Source organism: Castor canadensis, chromosome 16, assembly GCF_047511655.1.
Source record: "Castor canadensis chromosome 16, mCasCan1.hap1v2, whole genome shotgun sequence".
In the NCBI taxonomy this organism is placed as follows: Eukaryota; Metazoa; Chordata; class Mammalia; order Rodentia; family Castoridae; genus Castor; species Castor canadensis.
The window spans coordinates 58,272,937-58,295,951 of NC_133401.1; the positions used below are offsets into that span (position 1 = coordinate 58,272,937).

Below are 23,015 nucleotides of genomic sequence, written 5' to 3' on the forward strand. Positions count from 1 at the left end.
CACACACATGCACAGAAGCACACAAATACACATACACAAACACACACACACACACACACACACACATACACACTCATGGCTCCTTGAATAGCAAACATTCTGGACTCAGAAAATTTCTGTACCTTCATGTAAGAAAAGTACCTTTCAGCAGTAGCGATCCTTATTGAATACTAGGAAACACTGGAGAATCAGGTTAACTTCTTCCAAGATTCCTTGCCCATGGTTTAGTGTACCCTGCAGGGCACAGAAGAATTTCTGTCAGATCAACAGGTGCCTGGGCCACCATGTAAACTCATTCTTCCCTTGCCACTCCGCTAGCACTACACCCTAAGATCACGTGGTCGGTTGCGACGCTGAAAACCAGGCAGCTTGTGTATCACAGTGAGATCGAAGTCGCCCTGTTCTGCAAAGGGAGACCCACCGCAGGTGGCACACAGGCCTGTGAACATTCAAAATCGTGGGATATGGATGATTTGGCTAGCAGTGAAGAATAGATTCCCCAATCCCATGGGCTCAGTTCATGGATATCCTGTTCGGCCTCCCTCCCATTTCCCTATGCCACACTTCACTGAGAAATCTTCCTCACCATACAGGGGCACCTGCCTTTCTCCTCTTGGCTGGCTGGGCAGCCATAGCAACAGGACAGGTAGCAGCTGCCTCAGGACTCTCCAAGTCCAAGGGCTGTGAGCCCACTGTGACATCACACCCAAGTCTTTCCTGATTGGCCGGAGTCCGTAAGCACTCCCCTTAAGACCCTCCCCCTCCAGTCAACAGCCACTTGTGTGTTAGGGTCCTGGAAAGATGTTTGCATCTCAGCATGGCTTTACTGCTCCATATTCCCACCTCCGCCTCCTCTACGTGGCATAGGGATGACATTTCTCTCCTGTTTCCAAGAACTCCCAATCTGGAACCCACATTTTGGATGACAAGATGTGTTTTTTTGTGGTGAGTAGAAAATCGCCTCAAGCCCTTTGCACTTCCATCGGCCAGGAAAACTCCTTTCACATTCCATGAGGCAACTTTCTTCTCAGAACAACATCTCCCATCACCTGAGGTTATTCCCATATGTGGACACAAAGTGTACCACACTGCTAACCAGGATGTTGGTATCCCGGGCTTTTGCGTTACTAACTTCATCAAAACATGCAAACGCACACACTGGCTGCCAAGAGCCTGAACGTGAATACAGGATTTCACTTGATGTGGACAGAGAAATTAATTCACTTTCATCCGAGAAACGCACTGCTCACATAGGAGATAGTCAAAGAATGGCAAGTATTTCCTAGTCAGTGAAATTGGTACACTTTCTCTAGTGAATGGTAGCTTTCAGGAACACCAAAACTATGGAATACCATGAAACACTTGGGAAGGACATTCATTTCTGCAAAGGTTCTCAGTGACAGACCACGACACCTTTCATTCATGGAACTGAAGACTAATGGCAGGGTAACTCAAGGCTTTTCCTCAAACTGACATCAGGAAGTAAGCTAATTCATACAAATCAGTGAGGCAAACTGAAAGAGAAAGATGACAATCACACAATCAAACAAACACACACACAGAGACAAAGTGTTGATATCCTAATAGTTATCGAGTGAAGGAATTTCTTTGCTCGTATGTACTGAATGGTAACGTTTAGCAAAATCACAACTCACTCAACACCAGCACACCCTGGTGCACAGCCTGGTGCATGCTATCAATTTCCACAGTGGAAAAGAAAGAGTTTGATTGAAGGGGTCTTATGCATGCCTAAACAGTAGGTATACACAATGCGTGTAAAATCGTTTGTCCTAGGAGAACTTACTTGAATGAGCAAAGAAATTACTACATTTGCAAACTAGAAATGTTGCACACACAGACACACAAAATAAAACAAAATCTATCCATATTCATTGCATGGGGAATGTTACACGCAATGGCTGAAAGTCCAGGTGTTATGCTACTGAGGGGACAATATCAGCACTTCAAAAAGGATCGCGCTAAGAAAAATATGTGAGGTGATATAATTTCCGCCATGTTCATGGACAGATGAAATACTGCCACATTTATGCAAGGAAACAAGCAAGGTGTATTCCACCTGGGCCTGGGCCTGAAGTAATCACTTGAATTGAAATCCCTTCATTTCACCCAGTGATGCACATTGACCCATGTATCATGATGCCTGGACATACACTGCACATATTCCCTGAATGCTGAATAGTTCCTCCTTACAGAATATATACGGCTTCATCTAAGGACAACAAAGTTTGATCTCTCCAAAATTATTACCTTCTAGGAAACAATCAGGACTGCCATTTTTTGAAAAAGAGTATCTCCCAGAAACTGACAAAAGAAATATTATACTATCTACCCTCTGTGCAAAGGCTCCCACAAACACACACACACACACACATGCACAGAAGCACACAAATACACATACACACACACACACACACACACACACACACACACACATACACACTCATGGCTCCTTGAATAGCAAACATTCTGGACTCAGAAAATTTCTGTACCTTCATGTAAGAAAAGTACCTTTCAGCAGTAGCGATCCTTATTGAATACTAGGAAACACGGGAGAATCAGGTTAACTTCTTCCAAGATTCCTTGCCCATGGTTTAGTGTACCCTGCAGGGCACAGAAGAATTTCTGTCAGATCAACAGGTGCCTGGGCCACCATGTAAACTCATTCTTCCCTTGCCACTCCGCTAGCACTACACCCTAAGATCACGTGGTCGGTTGCGACCCTGAAAACCAGGCAGCTTGTGTATCACAGTGAGATCGAAGGCGCCCTGTTCTGCAAAGGGAGACCCACCGCAGGTGGCACACAGGCCTGTGAACATTCAAAATCGTGGGATATGGATGATTTGGCTAGCAGTGAAGAATAGATTCCCCAATCCCATGGGCTCAGTTCATGGATATCCTGTTCGGCCTCCCTCCCATTTCCCTATGCCACACTTCACTGAGAAATCTTCCTCACCATACAGGGGCACCTGCCTTTCTCCTCTTGGCTGGCTGGGCAGCCATAGCAACAGGACAGGTAGCAGCTGCCTCAGGACTCTCCAAGTCCAAGGGCTGTAAGCCCACTGTGACATCACACCCAAGTCTTTCCTGATTGGCCGGAGTCCGTAAGCACTCCCCTTAAGACCCTCCCCCTCCAGTCAACAGCCCCTTGTGTGTTAGGGTCCTGGAAAGATGTTTGCATCTCAGCATGGCTTTACTGCTCCATATTCCCACCTCCGCCTCCTCTACGTGGCATAGGGATGACATTTCTCTCCTGTTTCCAAGAACTCCCAATCTGGAACCCACATTTTGGATGACAAGATGTGTTTTTTTGTGGTGATTAGAAAATCGCCTCAAGCCCTTTGCACTTCCATCGGCCAGGAAAACTCCTTTCACATTCCATGAGGCAACTTTCTTCTCAGAACAACATCTCCCATCACCTGAGGTTATTCCCCTATGTGGACACAAAGTGTACCACACTGCTAACCAGGATGTTGGTATCCCGGGCTTTTGCTTTACTAACTTCATCAAAACATGCAAACGCACACACTGGCTGCCAAGAGCCTGAACGTGACCACAGGATTTCACTTGATGTGGACAGAAAAATTAATTCACTTTCATCCGAGAAATGCACTGCTCACACAGGAGATAGTCAAAGAATGGCAAGTATTTCCTAGTCAATAAAATTGGTACACTTTCTCTAGTGAATGGCAGCTTTCAGGAACACCAAAACTATGGAATACCATGGAACACTTGGGAAGGACATTCATTTCTGCAAAGGTTCTCAGTGACAGACCACGACACCTTTCATTCATGGAACTGAAGACTAATGGCAGGGTAACTCAAGGCTTTTCCTCAAACTGACATCAGGAAGTAAGCTAATTTATACAAATCAGTGAGGCAAACTGAAAGAGAAAGATGACAATCACACAATCAAACACACACACACACACACACACAGAGACAAAGTGTTGATATCCTAATAGTTATCGAGTGAAGGAATTTCTTTGCTCGTATGTACTGAATGGTAACGTTTAGCAAAATCACAACTCACTCAACACCAGCACACCCTGGTGCACAGCCTGGTGCATGCTATCAATTTCCACAGTGGAAAAGAAAGAGTTTGATTGAAGGGGTCTTATGCATGCCTAAACAGTAGGTATACACAATGCATGTAAAATCGTTTGTCCTAGGAGAACTTACTTGAATGAGCAAAGAAATTACTACATTTGCAAACTAGAAATGTTGCACACACAGACACACAAAATAAAACAAAATCTATCCATATTCATTGCATGGGGAATGTTACACGCAATGGCTGAAAGTCCAGGTGTTATGCTACTGAGGGGACAATATCAGCACTTCAAAAAGGATCGCGCTAAGAAAAATATGTGAGGTGATATAATTTCCTCCATGTTCATGGACAGATGAAATACTGCCACATTTATGCAACGAAACAAGCAAGGTGTATTCCACCTGGGCCTGGGCCTGAAGTAATCACTTGAATTGAAATCCCTTCATTTCACCCAGTGATGCACATTGACCCATGTATCATGATGCCTGGACATACACTGCACATATTCCCTGAATGCTGAATAGTTCCTCCTTACAGAATATATACGGCTTCATCTAAGGACAACAAAGTTTGATCTGTCCAAAATTATTACCTTCTAGGAAACAATCAGGACTGCCATTTTTTGAAAAAGAGTATCTCCCAGAAACTGACAAAAGAAATATTATACTATCTACCCTCTGTGCAAAGGCTCCCACAAACACACACACACACACACATGCACAGAAGCACACAAATACACATACACACACACACACACACACACACACACACACACACATACACACTCATGGCTCCTTGAATAGCAAACATTCTGGACTCAGAAAATTTCTGTACCTTCATGTAAGAAAAGTACCTTTCAGCAGTAGCGATCCTTATTGAATACTAGGAAACACTGGAGAATCAGGTTAACTTCTTCCTAGATTCCTTGCAAATGGTTTAGTGTACCCTGCAGGGCACAGAAGAATTTCTGTCAGATCAACAGGTGCCTGGGCCACCATGTAAACTCATTCTTCCCTTGTCAGTCCGCTAGCACTACACCCTAAGATCACGTGGTCGGTTGGGACCCTGAAAACCAGGCAGCTTGTGTATCACAGTGAGATCGAAGGCGACCTGTTCTGCAAAGGGAGACCCACCGCAGGTGACACACAGGCCTGTGAACATTCAAAATCGTGGGATATGGATGATTTGGCTAGCAGTGAAGAATAGATTCCCCAATCCCATGGGCTCAGTTCATGGATATCCTGTGCGGCCTCCCTCCCATTTCCCTATGCCACACTTCACTGAGAAATCTTCCTCACCATACAGGGGCACCTGCCTTTCTCCTCTTGGCTGGCTGGGCAGCCATAGCAACAGGACAGGTAGCAGCTGCCTCAGGACTCTCCAAGTCCAAGGGCTGTGAGCCCACTGTGACATCACACCCAAGTCTTTCCTGATTGGCCGGAGTCCGTAAGCACTCCCCTTAAGACCCTCCCCCTCCAGTCAACAGCCACTTGTGTGTTAGGGTCCTGGAAAGATGTTTGCATCTCAGCATGGCTTTACTGCTCCATATTCCCACCTCCGCCTCCTCTACGTGGCATAGGGATGACATTTCTCTCCTGTTTCCAAGAACTCCCAATCTGGAACCCACATTTTGGATGACAAGATGTGTTTTTTTGTGGTGAGTAGAAAATCGCCTCAAGCCCTTTGCACTTCCATCGGCCAGGAAAACTCCTTTCACATTCCATGAGGCAACTTTCTTCTCAGAACAACATCTCCCATCACCTGAGGTTATTCCCCTATGTGGCCACAAAGTGTACCACAGTGCTAAGCAGGATGTTGGTATCCTGGGCTTTTGCGATACTAACTTCATCAAAACATGCAAACGCACACACTGCTGTAAAGAGCCTGAACGTGACCACAGGATTTCACTTGATATGGACAGAGAAATTAATTCACTTTCATCCGAGTAATGCACTCCTCACACAGGAGATAGTCAAAGAATGGCAAGTATTTCCTAGTCAGTGAAACTGGTACACTTTCTCTAGTGAATGGCAGCTTTCAGGAACACCAAAACTATGGAATACCATGGAACACTTGGGAAGGACATTCATTTCTGCAAAGGTTCTCAGTGACAGACGACGACACCTTTCATTCATGGAACTGAAGACTAATGGCAGGGTAACTCCAGGCTTTTCCTCAAACTGACATCAGGAAGTAACCTAATTTATACAAATCCCTGAGGCAAACTGAGAGAGAAAGATGACAATCACACAATCAAACACACACACACACACACACACACAGAGACAAAGTGTTGATATCCTAACAGTTATCGAGTGAAGGAATTTCTTTGCTTGTATGTACTGAATGGTAACGTTTAGCAAAATCACAAGTCACTCAACACCAGCACACCCTGGTGCACAGCCTGGTGCATGCTATCAATTTCCACAGTGGAAAAGAAAGAGTTTGATTGAAGGGGTCTTATGCATGCCTAAACAGTAGGTATACACAATGCGTGTAAAATCGTTTGTCCTAGGAGAACTTACTTGAATGAGCAAAGAAATTCCTACATTTGCAAACCAGAAATGTTGCACACACAGACACACAAAATAAAACAAAATCTATCCATATTCATTGCATGGGGAATGTTACACGCAATGGCTGAAAGTCCAGGTGTTATGCTACTGAGGGGACAATATCAGCACTTCAAAAAGGATCGCGCTAAGAAAAATATGTGAGGTGATATAATTTCCGCCATGTTCATGGACAGATGAAATACTGCCACATTTATGCAAGGAAACAAGCAAGGTGTATTCCACCGGGGCCTGGGCCTGAAGTAATCACTTGAATTGAAATCCCTTCATTTCACCCAGTGATGCACATTGACCCATGTATCATGATGCCTGGACATACACTGCACATATTCCCTGAATGCTGAATAGTTCCTCCTTACAGAATATATACGGCTTCATCTAAGGACAACAAAGTTTGATCTCTCCAAAATTATTACCTTCTAGGAAACAATCAGGACTGCCATTTTTTGAAAAAGAGTATCTCCCAGAAACTGACAAAAGAAATATTATACTATCTACCCTCTGTGCAAAGGCTCCCACAAACACACACACACACACACATGCACAGAAGCACACAAATACACATACACAAACACACACACACACACATACACACTCATGGCTCCTTGAATAGCAAACATTCTGGACTCAGAAAATTTCTGAACCTTCATGTAAGAAAAGTACCTTTCAGCAGTAGCGATCCTTATTGAATACTAGGAAACACTGGAGAATCAGGTTAACTTCTTCCAAGATTCCTTGCCCATGGTTTGGTGTACCCTGCAGGGCACAGAAGAATTTCTGTCAGATCAACAGGTGCCTGGGCCACCATGTAAACTCATTCTTCCCTTGCCAGTCTGCTAGCACTACACCCTAAGATCACGTGGTCGGTTGGGACCCTGAAAACCAGGCAGCTTGTGTATCACAGTGAGATCAAAGGCGCCCTGTTCTGCAAAGGGAGACCCACCGCAGGTGGCACACAGGCCTGTGAACATTCAAAATCGTGGGATATGGATGATTTGGCTAGCAGTGAAGAACAGATTCCCCCAATCGCATGGGATCAGTTCATGGATATCCTGTTCGGCCTCCCTCCCATTTCCCTATGCCACACTTCACTGAGAAATCTTCCTCACCATACAGGGGCACCTGCCTTTCTCCTCTTGGCTGGCTGGGCAGCCATAGCAACAAGACAGGTAGCAGCTGCCTCAGGACTCTCCACGTCCAAAGGCTGTGTGCCCACTGTGACATCACACCCAAGTCTTTCCAGATTGGCCGGAGTCCGTAAGCACTCCCCTTAAGACCCTCCCCCTCCAGTCAACAGCCACTTGTGTGTTAGGGTCCTGGAAAGATGTTTGCATCTCAGCATGGCTTTAATGCTCCATATTCCCACCTCCGCCTCCTCTATGTGGCATAGGGATGACATTTCTCTCCTGTTTCCAAGAACTCCCAATCTGGAACCCACATTTTGGATGACAAGATGTGTTTTTTTGTGGTGAGTAGAAAATCGCCTCAAGCCCTTTGCACTTCCATCGGCCAGGAAAACTCCTTTCACATTCCATGAGGCAACTTTCTTCTCAGAACAACATCTCCCATCACCTGAGGTTATTCCCCTATGTGGACACAAAGTGTACCACACTGCTAAGCAGGATGTTGGTATCCCGGGCTTTTGCGTTACTAACTTCATCAAAACATGCAAACGCACACACTGGCTGCCAAGACCTGAACGTGACCACAGGATTTCACTTGATGTGGACAGAGAAATTAATTCACTTTCATCTGAGAAATGCAATGCTCACACAGGAGATAGTCAAAGAATGGCAAGTATTTCCTAGTCAATGAAATTGGTACACTTTCTCTAGTGAATGGCAGCTTTCAGGAACACCAAAACTATGGAATACCATGGAACACTTGGGAAGGACATTCATTTCTGCAAAGGTTCTCAGTGACAGACCACGACAAGTTTCATTCATGGAACTGAAGACTAATGGCAGGGTAAGTCAAGGCTTTTCCTCAAACTGACATCAGGAAGTAAGCTAATTTATACAAATCAGTGAGGCAAACTGAAAGAGAAAGATGACAATCACACAATCAAACACACACACACACACAAAGAGACAAAGTGTTGATATCCTAATAGTTATCGAGTGAAGGAATTTCTTTGCTCGTATGTACTGAATGGTAACGTTTAGCAAAATCACAAGTCACTCAACACCAGCACACCCTGGTGCACAGCCTGGTGCATGCTATCAATTTCCACAGTGGAAAAGAAAGAGTTTGATTGAAGGGGTCTTATGCATGCCTAAACAGTAGGTATACACAATGCATGTAAAATCGTTTGTCCTAGGAGAACTTACTTGAATGAACAAAGAAATTACTACATTTGCAAACTAGAAATGTTGCACACACAGACACACAAAATAAAACAAAATCTATCCATATTCATTGCATGGGGAATGTTACACGCAATGGCTGAAAGTCCAGGTGTTATGCTACTGAGGGTACAATATCAGCACTTCAAAAAGGATCGCGCTAAGAAAAATATGTGAGGTGATATAATTTCCGCCATGTTCATGGACGGATGAAATACTGCCACATTTATGCAAGGAAACAAGCAAGGTGTATTCCACCTGGGATTGGGCCTGAAGTAATCACTTGAATTGAAATCCCTTCATTTCACCCAGTGATGCACATTGACCCATGTATCATGATGCCTGGACAAACACTGCACATATTCCCTGAATGCTGAATAGTTCCTCCTTACAGAATATATACGGCTTCATCTAAGGACAACAAAGTTTGATCTCTCCAAAATTATTACCTTCTAGGAAACAATCAGGACTGCCATTTTTTGAAAAAGAGTATCTGCCAGAAACTGACAAAAGAAATATTATACTATCTACCCTCTGTGCAAAGGCTCCCACAAACACACACACACACACATACACAGAAGCACACAAATACACATACACACACACACACACACACACACACATACACACTCTTGGCTCCTTGAATAGCAAACATTCTGGACTCAGAAAATTTCTGAACCTTCATGTAAGAAAAGTACCTTTCAGCAGTAGCGATCCTTATTGAATACTAGGAAACACTGGAGAATCAGGTTAACTTCTTCCAAGATTCCTTGCCCATGGTTTGGTGTACCCTGCAGGGCACAGAAGAATTTCTGTCAGATCAACAGGTGCCTGGGCCACCATGTAAACTCATTCTTCCCTTGCCAGTCCGCTAGCACTACACCCTAAGATCACGTGGTCGGTTGGGACCCTGAAAACCAGGCAGCTTGTGTATCACAGTGAGATCAAAGGCGCCCTGTTCTGCAAAGGGAGACCCACAGCAGGTGGCACACAGGCCTGTGAACATTCACAATCGTGGGATATGGATGATTTGGCTAGCAGTGAAGAATAGATTCCCCCAATCGCATGGGCTCAGTTCATGGATATCCTGTTCGGCCTCCCTCCCATTTCCCTATTCCACACTTCACTGAGAAATCTTCCTCACCATACAGGGGCACCTGCCTTTCTCCTCTTGGCGGGCTGGGCAGCCATAGTAACAGGACAGGTAGCAGCTGCCTCAGGACTCTCCAACTCCAAGGGCTGTGAGCCCACTGTGACATCACACCCAAGTCTTTCCTGATTGGCCGGAGACCGTAAGCACTCCAATTAAGACCCTCCCCCTCCAGTCAACAGCCACTTGTGTGTTAGGGTCCTAGAAAGATGTTTGAATCTCAGCATGGCTTTCCTGCTCCATATTCCCACCTCTGCCTCCTCTACGTGGCATAGGGATGACATTTCTCTCTTGTTTCCAAGAACTCCCAATCTGGAACCCACATTTTGGATGACAAGATGTGTTTTTTGTGGTGAGCAGAAAATCGCCTCAAGCCCTTTGCACTTCCATCGGCCAGGAAAACTCCTTTCACATTCCATGAGGCAACTTTCTTCTCAGAACAACATCTCCCATCACCTGAGGTTATTCCCCTATGTGGACACAAAGTGTACCACACTGCTAACCAGGATGTTGGTATCCCGGGCTTTTGCGTTACTAACTTCATCAAAACATGCAAACGCACACACTCGCTGCCAAGAGCCTGAACGTGACCACAGGATTTCACTTGATGTGGACAGAGAAATTAATTCACTTTCATCCGAGAAATGCACTGCTCACACAGGAGATAGTCAAAGAATGGCAAGTATTTCCTAGTCAGTGAAATTGGTACACTTTCTCTAGTGAATGGCAGCTTTCAGGAACACCAAAACTATGGAATACCATGGAACACTTGGGAAGGACATTCATTTCTGCAAAGGTTCTCAGTGACAGACGACGACACCTTTCATTCATGGAACTGAAGACTAAAGGCAGAGTAACTCCAGGCTTTTCCTCAAACTGACATCAGGAAGTAACCTAATTTATACTAATCCCTGAGGCAAACTGAGAGAGAAAGATGACAATCACACAATCAAACACACACACACACACACACACACACAGAGAGAGACAAAGTGTTGATATCCTAAAAGTTATCGAGTGAAGGAATTTCTTTGCTCGTATGTACTGAATGGTAACGTTTAGCAAAATCACAAGTCACTCAACACCAGCACACCCTGGTGCACAGCCTGGTGCATGCTATCAATTTCCACAGTGTAAAAGAAAGAGTTTGATTGAAGGGGTCTTATGCATGCCTAAACAGTAGGTATACACAATGCGTGTAAAATCGTTTGTCCTAGGAGAACTTACTTGAATGAGCAAAGAAATTACTACATTTGCAAACCAGAAATGTTGCACACACAGACACACAAAATAAAACAAAATCTATCCATATTCATTGCATGGGGAATGTTACACGCAATGGCTGAAAGTCCAGGTGTTATGCTACTGAGTGGACAATATCAGCACTTCAAAAAGGATCACGCTAAGAAAAATATGTGAGGTGATATAATTTCCGCCATGTTCATGGACGGATGAAATACTGCCACATTTATGCAAGGAAACAAGCAAGGTGTATTCCACCTGGGACTGGGCCTTAAGTAATCACTAGAATTGAAATCCCTTCATTTCACCCAGTGATGCACATTGACCCATGTATCATGATGCCTGGAAATACACTGCACATATTCCCTGAATGCTGAATAGTTCCTCCTTACAGAATATATACGGCTTCATCTAAGGACAACAAAGTTTGATCTCTCCAAAATTATTACCTTCTAGGAAACAATCAGGACTGCCATTTTTTGAAAAAGAGTATCTCCCAGAAACTGACAAAAGAAATATTATACTATCTACCCTCTGTGCAAAGGCTCCCACAAACACACACACACACACACACATGCACAGAAGCACACAAATACACATACACAAACACACACACACACACACATACACACTCATGGCTCCTTGAATAGCAAACATTCTGGACTCAGAAAATTTCTGAACCTTCATGTAAGAAAAGTTCCTTTCAGCAGTAGCGATCCTTATTGAATACTAGGAAACACTGGAGAATCAGGTTAACTTCTTCCAAGATAGCTTGCCCATGGTTTGGTGTACCCTGCAGGGCACAGAAGAATTTCTGTCAGATCAACAGGTGCCTGGGCCACCATGTAAACTCATTCTTCCCTTGCCAGTCCGCTAGCACTACACCCTAAGATCACGTGGTCGGTTGGGACCCTGAAAACCAGGCAGCTTGTGTATCATAGTGAGATCAAAGGCGCCCTGTTCTGCAAAGGGAGACCCACCGCAGGTGGCACACAGGCCTGTGAACATTCACAATCGTGGGATATGGATGATTTGGCTAGCAGTGAAGAATAGATTCCCCCAATCGCATGGGCTCAGTTCATGGATATCCTGTTCGGCCTCCCTCCCATTTCCCTATGCCACATTTCACTGAGAAATCTTCCTCACCATACAGGGGCACCTGCCTTTCTCCTCTTGGCTGGCTGGGCAGCCATAGCAACAGGACAGGTAGCAGCTGCCTCAGGACTCTCCACGTCCAAAGGCTGTGTGCCCACTGTGACATCACACCCAAGTCTTTCCTGATTGGCCGGAGTCCGTAAGCACTCCCCTTAAGACCCTCCCCCTCCAGTCAACAGCCACTTGTGTGTTAGGGTCCTGGAAATATGTTTGAATCTCAGCATGGCTTTAATGCTCCATATTCCCACCTCCGCCTCCTCTACGTGGCATAGGGATGACATTTCTCTCCTGTTTCCAAGAACTCCCAATCTGGAACCCACATTTTGGATGACAAGATGTGTTTTTTTGTGGTGAGTAGAAAATCGCCTCAAGCCCTTTGCACTTCCATCGGCCAGGAAAACTCCTTTCACATTCCATGAGGCAACTTTCTTCTCAGAACAACATCTCCCATCACCTGAGGTTATTCCCCTATGTGGACACAAAGTGTACCACACTGCTAACCAGGATGTTGGTATTCCGGGCTTTTGCTTTACTAACTTCATCAAAACATGCAAACGCACACACTGGCTGCCAAGAGCCTGAACGTGACCACAGGATTTCACTTGATGTGGACAGAAAAATTAATTCACTTTCATCCGAGAAATGCACTGCTCACACAGGAGATAGTCAAAGAATGGCAAGTATTTCCTAGTCAATAAAATTGGTACACTTTCTCTAGTGAATGGCAGCTTTCAGGAACACCAAAACTATGGAATACCATGGAACACTTGGGAAGGACATTCATTTCTGCAAAGGTTCTCAGTGACAGACCACGACACCTTTCATTCATGGAACTGAAGACTAATGGCAGGGTAACTCAAGGCTTTTCCTCAAACTGACATCAGGAAGTAAGCTAATTTATACAAATCAGTGAGGCAAACTGAAAGAGAAAGATGACAATCACACAATCAAACACACACACACACACACACAGAGACAAAGTGTTGATATCCTAATAGTTATCGAGTGAAGGAATTTCTTTGCTCGTATGTACTGAATGGTAACGTTTAGCAAAATCACAACTCACTCAACACCAGCACACCCTGGTGCACAGCCTGGTGCATGCTATCAATTTCCACAGTGTAAAAGAAAGAGTTTGATTGAAGGGGTCTTATGCATGCCTAAACAGTAGGTATACACAATGCGTGTAAAATCGTTTGTCCTAGGAGAACTTACTTGAATGAGCAAAGAAATTACTACATTTGCAAACTAGAAATGTTGCACACACAGACACACAAAATAAAACAAAATCTATCCATATTCATTGCATGGGGAATGTTACACGCAATGGCTAAAAGTCAAGGTGTTATGCTACTGAGGGTACAATATCAGCACTTCAAAAAGGATCGCGCTAAGAAAAATATGTGAGGTGATATAATTTCTGCCATGTTCATGGACGGATGAAATACTGCCACATTTATGCAAGGAAACAAGCAAGGTGTATTCCACCTGGGCCTGGGCCTGAAGTAATCACTTGAATTGAAATCCCTTCATTTCACCCAGTGATGCACATTGACCCATGTATCATGATGCCTGGACATACACTGCACATATTCCCTGAATGCTGAATAGTTCCTCCTTACAGAATATATACGGCTTGATCTAAGGACAACAAAGTTTGATCTCTCCAAAATTATTAACTTCTAGGAAACAATCAGGACTGCCATTTTTTGAAAAAGAGTATCTCCCAGAAACTGACAAAAGAAATATTATACTATCTACCCTCTGTGCAAAGGCTCCCACAAACACACACACACACACACATGCACAGAAGCACACAAATACACATACACACACACACACACACACACACACACATACTCACTCATGGCTCCTTGAATAGCAAACATTCTGGACTCAGAAAATTTCTGTTCCTTCATGTAAGAAAAGTACCTTTCAGCAGTAGCGATCCTTATTGATTACTAGGAAACACTGGAGAATCAGGTTAACATCTTCCAAGATTCCTTGCCCATGGTTTAGTGTACCCTGCAGGGCACAGAAGAATTTCTCTCAGATCAACAGGTGCCTGGGCCACCATGTAAACTCATTCTTCCCTTGCCAGTCTGCTAGCACTACACCCTAAGATCACGTGGTCGGTTGGGACCCTGAAAACCAGGCAGCTTGTGTATCACAGTGAGATCAAAGGCGCCCTATTCTGCATAGGGAGACCCACCGCAGGTGGCACACAGGCCTGTGAACATTCAAAATCGTGGGATATGGATGATTTGGCTAGCAGTGAAGAATAGATTCCCCCAGTCGCATGGGCTCAGTTCATGGATATCCTGTTCGGCCTCCCTCCCATTTCCCTATGCCACACTTCACTGAGAAATCTTCCTCACCATACAGGGGCACCTGCCTTTCTCCTCTTGGCTGGCTGGGCAGCCATAGCAACAGGACAGGTAGCAGCTGCCTCAGGACTCTCCAAGTCCAAGGGCTGTGAGCCCACTGTGACATCACACCCAAGTCTTTCCTGATTGGCCGGAGTCCGTAAGCACTCCCCTTAAGACCCTACCCCTCCAGTCAACAGCCACTTGTGTGTTAGGGTCCTGGAAAGATGTTTGCATCTCAGCATGGCTTTACTGCTCCATATTCCCACCTCCGCCTCCTCTACGTGGCATAGGGATGACATTTCTCTCCTGTTTCCAAGAACTCCCAATCTGGAACCCACATATTGGATGACAAGATGTGTTTTTTTGTGGTGAGTAGAAAATCGCCTCAAGCCCTTTGCACTTCCATCGGCCAGGAAAACTCCTTTCACATTCCATGAGGCAACTTTCTTCTCAGAACGACATCTCCTATCACCTGAGGTTATTCCCCTATGTGGACACAAAGTGTACCACACTGCTAACCAGGATGTTGGTATCCCGGGCTTTTGCGTTACTAACTTCATCAAAACATGCAAACGCACACACTGGCTGCCAAGAGCCTGAACGTGACCACAGGATTTCACTTGATGTGGACAGAGAAATTAATTCACTTTCATCCGAGAAATGCACTGCTCACACAGGAGATAGTCAAAGAATGGCAAGTATTTCCTAGTCAATGAAATTGGTACACTTTCTCTAGTGAATGGCAGCTTTCAGGAACACCAAAACTATGGAATACCATGGAACACTTGGGAAGGACATTCATTTCTGCAAAGGTTCTCAGTGACAGACCACGACACCTTTCATTCATGGAACTGAAGACTAATGGCAGGGTAACTCAAGGCTTTTCCTCAAACTGACATCAGGAAGTAAGCTAATTTATACAAATCAGTGAGGCAAACTGAAAGAGAAAGATGACAATCACACAATCAAACACACACACACACACACACAGAGAGACAAAGTGTTGATATCCTAATAGTTATCGAGTGAAGGAATTTCTTTGCTCGTATGTACTGAATGGTAACGTTTAGCAAAATCACAAGTCACTCAACACCAGCACACCCTGGTGCACAGCCTGGTGCATGCTATCAATTTCCACAGTGGAAAAGAAAGAGTTTGATTGAAGGGGTCTTATGCATGCCTAAACAGTAGGTATACACAATGCGTGTAAAATCGTTTGTCCTAGGAGAACTTACTTGAATGAGCAAAGAAATTACTACATTTGCAAACTAGAAATGTTGCACACACAGACACACAAAATAAAACAAAATCTATCCATATTCATTGCATGGGGAATGTTACACGCAATGGCTGAAAGTCCAGGTGTTATGCTACTGAGGGGACAATATCAGCACTTCAAAAAGGATCGCGCTAAGAAAAATATGTGAGGTGATATACTTTCTGCCATGTTCATGGACGGATGAAATACTGCCACATATATGCAAGGAAACAAGCAAGGTGTATTCCACCTGGGCCTGGGCCTGAAGTAATCACTTGAATTGAAATCCCTTCATTTCACCCAGTGATGCACATTGACCCATGTATCATGATGCCTGGACATACACTGCACATATTCCCTGAATGCTGAATAGTTCCTCCTTACAGAATATATACGGCTTGATCTAAGGACAACAAAGTTTGATCTCTCCAAAATTATTACCTTCTAGGAAACAATCAGGACTGCCATTTTTTGAAAAAGAGTATCTCCCAGAAACTGACAAAAGAAATATTATACTATCTACCCTCTGTGCAAAGGCTCCCACAAACACACACACACACACACATGCACAGAAGCACACAAATACACATACACACACACACACACACACACACACACACACACATACTCACTCATGGCTCCTTGAATAGCAAACATCCTGGACTCAGAAAATTTCTGTTCCTTCATGTAAGAAAAGTACCTTTCAGCAGTAGCGATCCTTATTGATTACTAGGAAACACTGGAGAATCAGGTTAACTTCTTCCAAGATTCCTTGCCCATGGTTTGGTGTACCCTGCAGGGCACAGAAGAATTTCTGTCAGATCAACAGGTGCCTGGGCCACCATGTAAACTCATTCTTCCCTTGCCAGTCTGCTAGCACTACACCCTAAGATCACGTGGTCGGTTGGGACCCTGAAAACCAGGCAGCTTGTGTATCACAGTGAGATCAAAGGCGCCCTGTTCTGCATAGGGAGACCCACCGCAGGTGGCACACAGGCCTGTGAACATTCAACATCGTGGGATATGGATGATTTGGCTAGCAGTGAAGAATAGATTCCCCCAGTAGCATGGGCTCAGTTCATGGATATCCTGTTCGGCCTCCCTCCCATTTCCCTATGCCACACTTCACTGAGAAATCTTCCTCACCATACAGGGGCACCTGCCTTTCTCCTCTTGGCTGGCTGGGCAGCCATAGCAACAGGACAGGTAGCAGCTGCCTCAGGACTCTCCAAGTCCAAGGGCTGTGAGCCCACTGTGACATCACACCCAAGTCTTTCCTGATTGGCCGGAGTCCGTAAGCACTCCCCTTAAGACCCTACCCCTCCAGTCAACAGCCACTTGTGTGTTAGGGTCCTGGAAAGATGTTTGCATCCCAGCATGGCTTTACTGCTCCATATTCCCACCTCCGCCTCCTCTACGTGGCATAGGGATGACATTTCTCTCCTGTTTCCAAGAACTCCCAATCTGGAACCCACATTTTGGATGACAAGATGTGTTTTTTTGTGGTGAGTAGAAAATCGCCTCAAGCCCTTTGCACTTCCATCGGCCAGGAAAACTCCTTTCACATTCCATGAGGCAACTTTCTTCTCAGAACAACATCTCCCATCACCTGAGGTTATTCCCCTATGTGGCCACAAAGTGTACCACAGTGCTAAGCAGGATGTTGGTATCCTGGGCTTTTGCGATACTAACTTCATCAAAACATGCAAACGCACACACTGGCTGTAAAGAGCCTGAACGTGACCACAGGATTTCACTTGATATGGACAGAGAAATTAATTCAGTTTAATCCGAGTAATGCACTCCTCACACAGGAGATAGTCAAAGAATGGCAAGTATTTCCTAGTCAGTGAAACTGGTACACTTTCTCTAGTGAATGGCAGCTTTCAGGAACACCAAAACTATGGAATACCATGGAACACTTGGGAAGGACATTCATTTCTGCAAAGGTTCTCAGTGACAGACCACGACACCTTTCATTCATGGAACTGAAGACTAATGGCAGGGTAACTCCAGGCTTTTCCTCAAACTGACATCAGGAAGTAACCTAATTTATACAAATCCCTGAGGCAAACTGAGAGAGAAAGATGACAATCACACAATCAAACACACACACACACACACACACACACACACACAAAGACAAAGTGTTGATATCCTAACAGTTATCGAGTGAAGGAATTTCCTTGCTCGTAAGTAGTGAATGGTAACGTTTAGCAAAATCAGAAGTCACTCAACACCAGCACACCCTGGTGCACAGCCTGGTGCATGCTATCAATTTCCACAGTGTAAAAGAAAGAGTTTGATTGAAGGGGTCTTATGCATGCCTAAACAGTAGGTATACACAATGCGTGTAAAATCGTTTGTCTTAGGAGAACTTACTTGAATGAGCAAAGAAATTACTACATTTGCAAACTAGAAATGTTGCACACACAGACACACAAAATAAAACAAAATCTATCCATATTCATTGCATGGGGAATGTTACACGCAATGGCTGAAAGTCCAGGTGTTATGCTACTGAGGGGACAATATCAGCACTTCAAAAAGGATCACGCTAAGAAAAATATGTGAGGTGATATAATTTCCGCCATGTTCATGGACAGATGAAATACTGCCACATTTATGCAAGGAAACAAGCAAGGTGTATTCCACCTGGGACTGGGCCTGAAGTAATCACTAGAATTGAAATCCCTTCATTTCACCCAGTGATGCACATTGACCCATGTATCTTGATGCCTGGGAATACAGTGCACATATTCCCTGAATGCTGAATAGTTCCTCCTTACAGAATATATACGGCTTCATCTAAGGACAACAAACTTTGATCTCTCCAAAATTATTACCTTCTAGGAAACAATCAGGACTGCCATTTTTTGAAAAAGAGTATCTCCCAGAAACTGACAAAAGAAATATTATACTATCTACCCTCTGTGCAAAGGCTCCCACAAACACACACACACACACACATGCACAGAAGCACACAAATACACATACACACACACACACACACACACATACACACTCATGGCTCCTTGAATAGCAAACATTCTGGACTCAGAAAATTTCTGTACCTTCATGTAAGAAAAGTACCTTTCAGCAGTAGCGATCCTTATTGAATACTAGGAAACACTGGAGAATCAGGTTAACTTCTTCCAAGATTCCTTGCCCATGGTTTAGTGTACCCTGCAGGGCACAGAAGAATTTCTGTCAGATCAACAGGTGCCTGGGCCACCATGTAAACTCATTCTTCCCTTGCCAGTTCGCTAGCACTACACCCTAAGATCACGTGGTCGGTTGCGACCCTGAAAACCAGGCAGCTTGTGTATCACAGTGAGATCGAAGGCGCCCTGTTCTGCAAAGGGAGACCCACCGCAGGTGGCACACAGGCCTGTGAACATTCAAAATCGTGTGATATGGATGATTTGGCTAGCAGTGAAGAATAGATTCCCCAATCCCATGGGCTCAGTTCATGGATATCCTGTTCGGCCTCCCAGCCATTTCCCTATGCCACACTTCACTGAGAAATCTTCCTCACCATACAGGGGCACCTGCCTTTCTCCTCTTGGCTGGCTGGGCAGCCCTAGCAACAGGACAGGTAGCAGCTGCCTCAGTACTCTCCAAGTCCAAGGGCTGTGAGCCCACTGTGACATCACACCCAAGTCTTTCCTGATTGGCCGGAGTCTGTAAGCACTCCCCTTAAGACCCTCCCCCTCCAGTCAACAGCCACTTGTGTGTTAGGGTCCTGGAAAGATGTTTGCATCTCAGCATGGCTTTACTGCTCCATATTCCCACCTCCGCCTCCTCTACGTGGCATAGGGATGACATTTCTCTCCTGTTTCCAAGAACTCCCAATCTGGAACCCACATTTTGGATGACAAGATGTGTTTTTTTGTGGTGAGTAGAAAATCGCCTCAAGCCCTTTGCACTTCCATCGGCCAGGAAATCTCCTTTCACATTCCATGAGGCAACTTTCTTCTCAGAACAACATCTCCCATCACCTGAGGTTATTCCCATATGTGGACACAAAGTGTACCACACTGCTAACCAGGATGTTGGTATCCCGGGCTTTTGCGTTACTAACTTCATCAAAACATGCAAACGCACACACTGGCTGCCAAGAGCCTGAACGTGACCACAGGATTTCACTTGATGTGGACAGAGAAATTAATTCACTTTCATCCGAGAAATGCACTGCTCACACAGGAGATAGTCAAAGAATGGCAAGTATTTCCTAGTCAATGAAATTGGTACACTTTCTCTAGTGAATGGTAGCTTTCAGGAACACCAAAACTATGGAATACCATGAAACACTTGGGAAGGACATTCATTTCTGCAAAGGTTCTCAGTGACAGACCACGACACCTTTCATTCATGGAACTGAAGACTAATGGCAGGGTAACTCAAGGCTTTTCCTCAAACTGACATCAGGAAGTAAGCTAATTCATACAAATCAGTGAGGCAAACTGAAAGAGAAAGATGACAATCACACAATCAAACAAACACACACAGAGACAAAGTGTTGATATCCTAATAGTTATCGAGTGAAGGAATTTCTTTGCTCGTATGTACTGAATGGTAACGTTTAGCAAAATCACAACTCACTCAACACCAGCACACCCTGGTGCACAGCCTGGTGCATGCTATCAATTTCCACAGTGTAAAAGAAAGAGTTTGATTGAAGGGGTCTTATGCATGCCTAAACAGTAGGTATACACAATGCGTGTAAAATCGTTTGTCCTAGGAGAACTTACTTGAATGAGCAAAGAAATTACTACATTTGCAAACTAGAAATGTTGCACACACAGACACACAAAATAAAACAAAATCTATCCATATTCATTGCATGGGGAATGTTACACGCAATGGCTGAAAGTCCAGGTGTTATGCTACTGAGGGGACAATATCAGCACTTCAAAAAGGATCGCGCTAAGAAAAATATGTGAGGTGATATAATTTCCGCCATGTTCATGGATGGATGAAATACTGCCACATTTATGCAAGGAAACAAGCAAGGTGTATTCCACCTGGGACTGGGCCTTAAGTAGTCACTTGAATTGAAATCCCTTCATTTCACCCAGTGATGCACATTGACCCATGTATCATGATGCCTGGACATACACTGCACATATTCCCTGAATGCTGAATAGTTCCTCCTTACAGAATATATACGGCTTGATCTAAGGACAACAAAGATTGATCTCTCCAAAATTATTACCTTCTAGGAAACAATCAGGACTGCCATTTTTTGAAAAAGAGTATCTCCCAGAAACTGACAAAAGAAATATTATACTATCTACCCTCTGTCCAAAGGCTCCCACAAACACACACACACACACACATGCACAGAAGCACACAAATACACATACACACACACACACACATACACACTCATGGCTCCTTGAATAGCAAACATTCTGGACTCAGAAAATTTCTGTACCTTCATGTAAGAAAAGTACCTTTGAGCAGTAGCGATCCTTATTGAATACTAGGAAACACTGGAGAATCAGGTTAACTTCTTCCAAGATTCCTTGCCCATGGTTTAGTGTACCCTGCAGGGCACAGAAGAATTTCTGTCAGATCAACAGGTGCCTGGGCCACCATGTAAACTCATTCTTCCCTTGCCAGTCCGCTAGCACTACACCCTAAGATCACGTGGTCGGTTGGGACCCTGAAAACCATGCAGCTTGTGTATCACAGTGAGATCGAAGGCGCCCTGTTCTGCAAAGGGAGACCCACCGCAGGTGGCAAACAGGCTTGTGAACATTCAAAATCGTAGGATATGGATGATTTGGCTAGCAGTGAAGAATAGATTTCCCAATCCCATGGGCTCAGTTCATGGATATCCTCTTCGGCCTCCCTCCGATTTCCCTATGCCACACTTCACTGAGAAATCTTCCTCACCATACAGGGGCACCTGCCTTTCTCCTCTTGGCTGGCTGGGCAGCCATAGCAACAGGACAGGTAGCAGCTGCCTCAGGACTCTCCAAGTCCAAGGGCTGTGAGCCCACTGTGACATCACACCCAAGTCTTTCCTGATTGGCTGGAGTCCGTAAGCACTCCCCTTAAGACAATCCCCCTCCAGTCAACAGCCACTTGTGTGTTAGGGTCCTGGAAAGATGTTTGCATCTCAGCATGGCTTTACTGCTCCATATTCCCACCTCCGCCTCCTCTACTTGGCATAGGGATGACATTTCTCTCCTGTTTCCAAGAACTCCCAATCTGGAACCCACATTTTGGATGACAAGATGTGTTTTTTTGTGGTGAGTAGAAAATCGCCTCAAGCCCTTTGCACTTCCATCGGCCAGGAAAACTCCTTTCACATTCCATGAGGCAACTTTCTTCTCAGAACAACATCTCCCATCACCTGAGGTTATTCCCCTATGTGGACACAAAGTGTACCACACTGCTAACCAGGATGTTGGTATCCCGGGCTTTTGCTTTACTAACTTCATCAAAACATGCAAACGCACACACTGGCTGCCAAGAGCCTGAACGTGACCACAGGATTTCACTTGATGTGGACAGAGAAATTAATTCACTTTCATCCGAGAAATGCACTGCTCACACAGGAGATAGTCAAAGAATGGCAAGTATTTCCTAGTCAATGAAATTGGTACACTTTCTCTAGTGAATGGCAGCTTTCAGGAACACCAAAACTATGGAATACCATGGAACACTTGGGAAGGACATTCATTTCTGCAAAGGTTCTCAGTGACAGACCACGACACCTTTCATTCATGGAACTGAAGACTAATGGCAGGGTAACTCAAGGCTTTTCCTCAAACTGACATCAGGAAGTAAGCTAATTTATACAAATCAGTGAGGCAAACTGAAAGAGAAAGATGACA

At 44.6% G+C, this 23,015-nt stretch overlaps 1 long non-coding RNA gene across 3 annotated transcripts in view; it reads right to left on the reverse strand.

Moving 5' to 3' along the window:
* Window positions 1–8,333, reverse strand: part of LOC141417848 (uncharacterized) — a 234,430-nt gene extending 226,097 nt beyond the window's left edge. For 2 of the 3 annotated variants that reach the window (XR_012442482.1, XR_012442480.1), the window contains exons 1-2: window positions 4,926–5,221; window positions 2,530–2,622 (exon numbers count right to left, since the gene is read on the reverse strand). This is a non-coding gene — a long non-coding RNA (uncharacterized lncRNA). Of the gene's footprint in view, window positions 1–2,529; window positions 2,623–4,925; window positions 5,222–7,308 lie in introns of those variants that run through there. The other variant, XR_012442481.1, reaches the window with a different exon arrangement.
* Window positions 8,334–23,015: the final 14,682 nt, after the last annotated feature.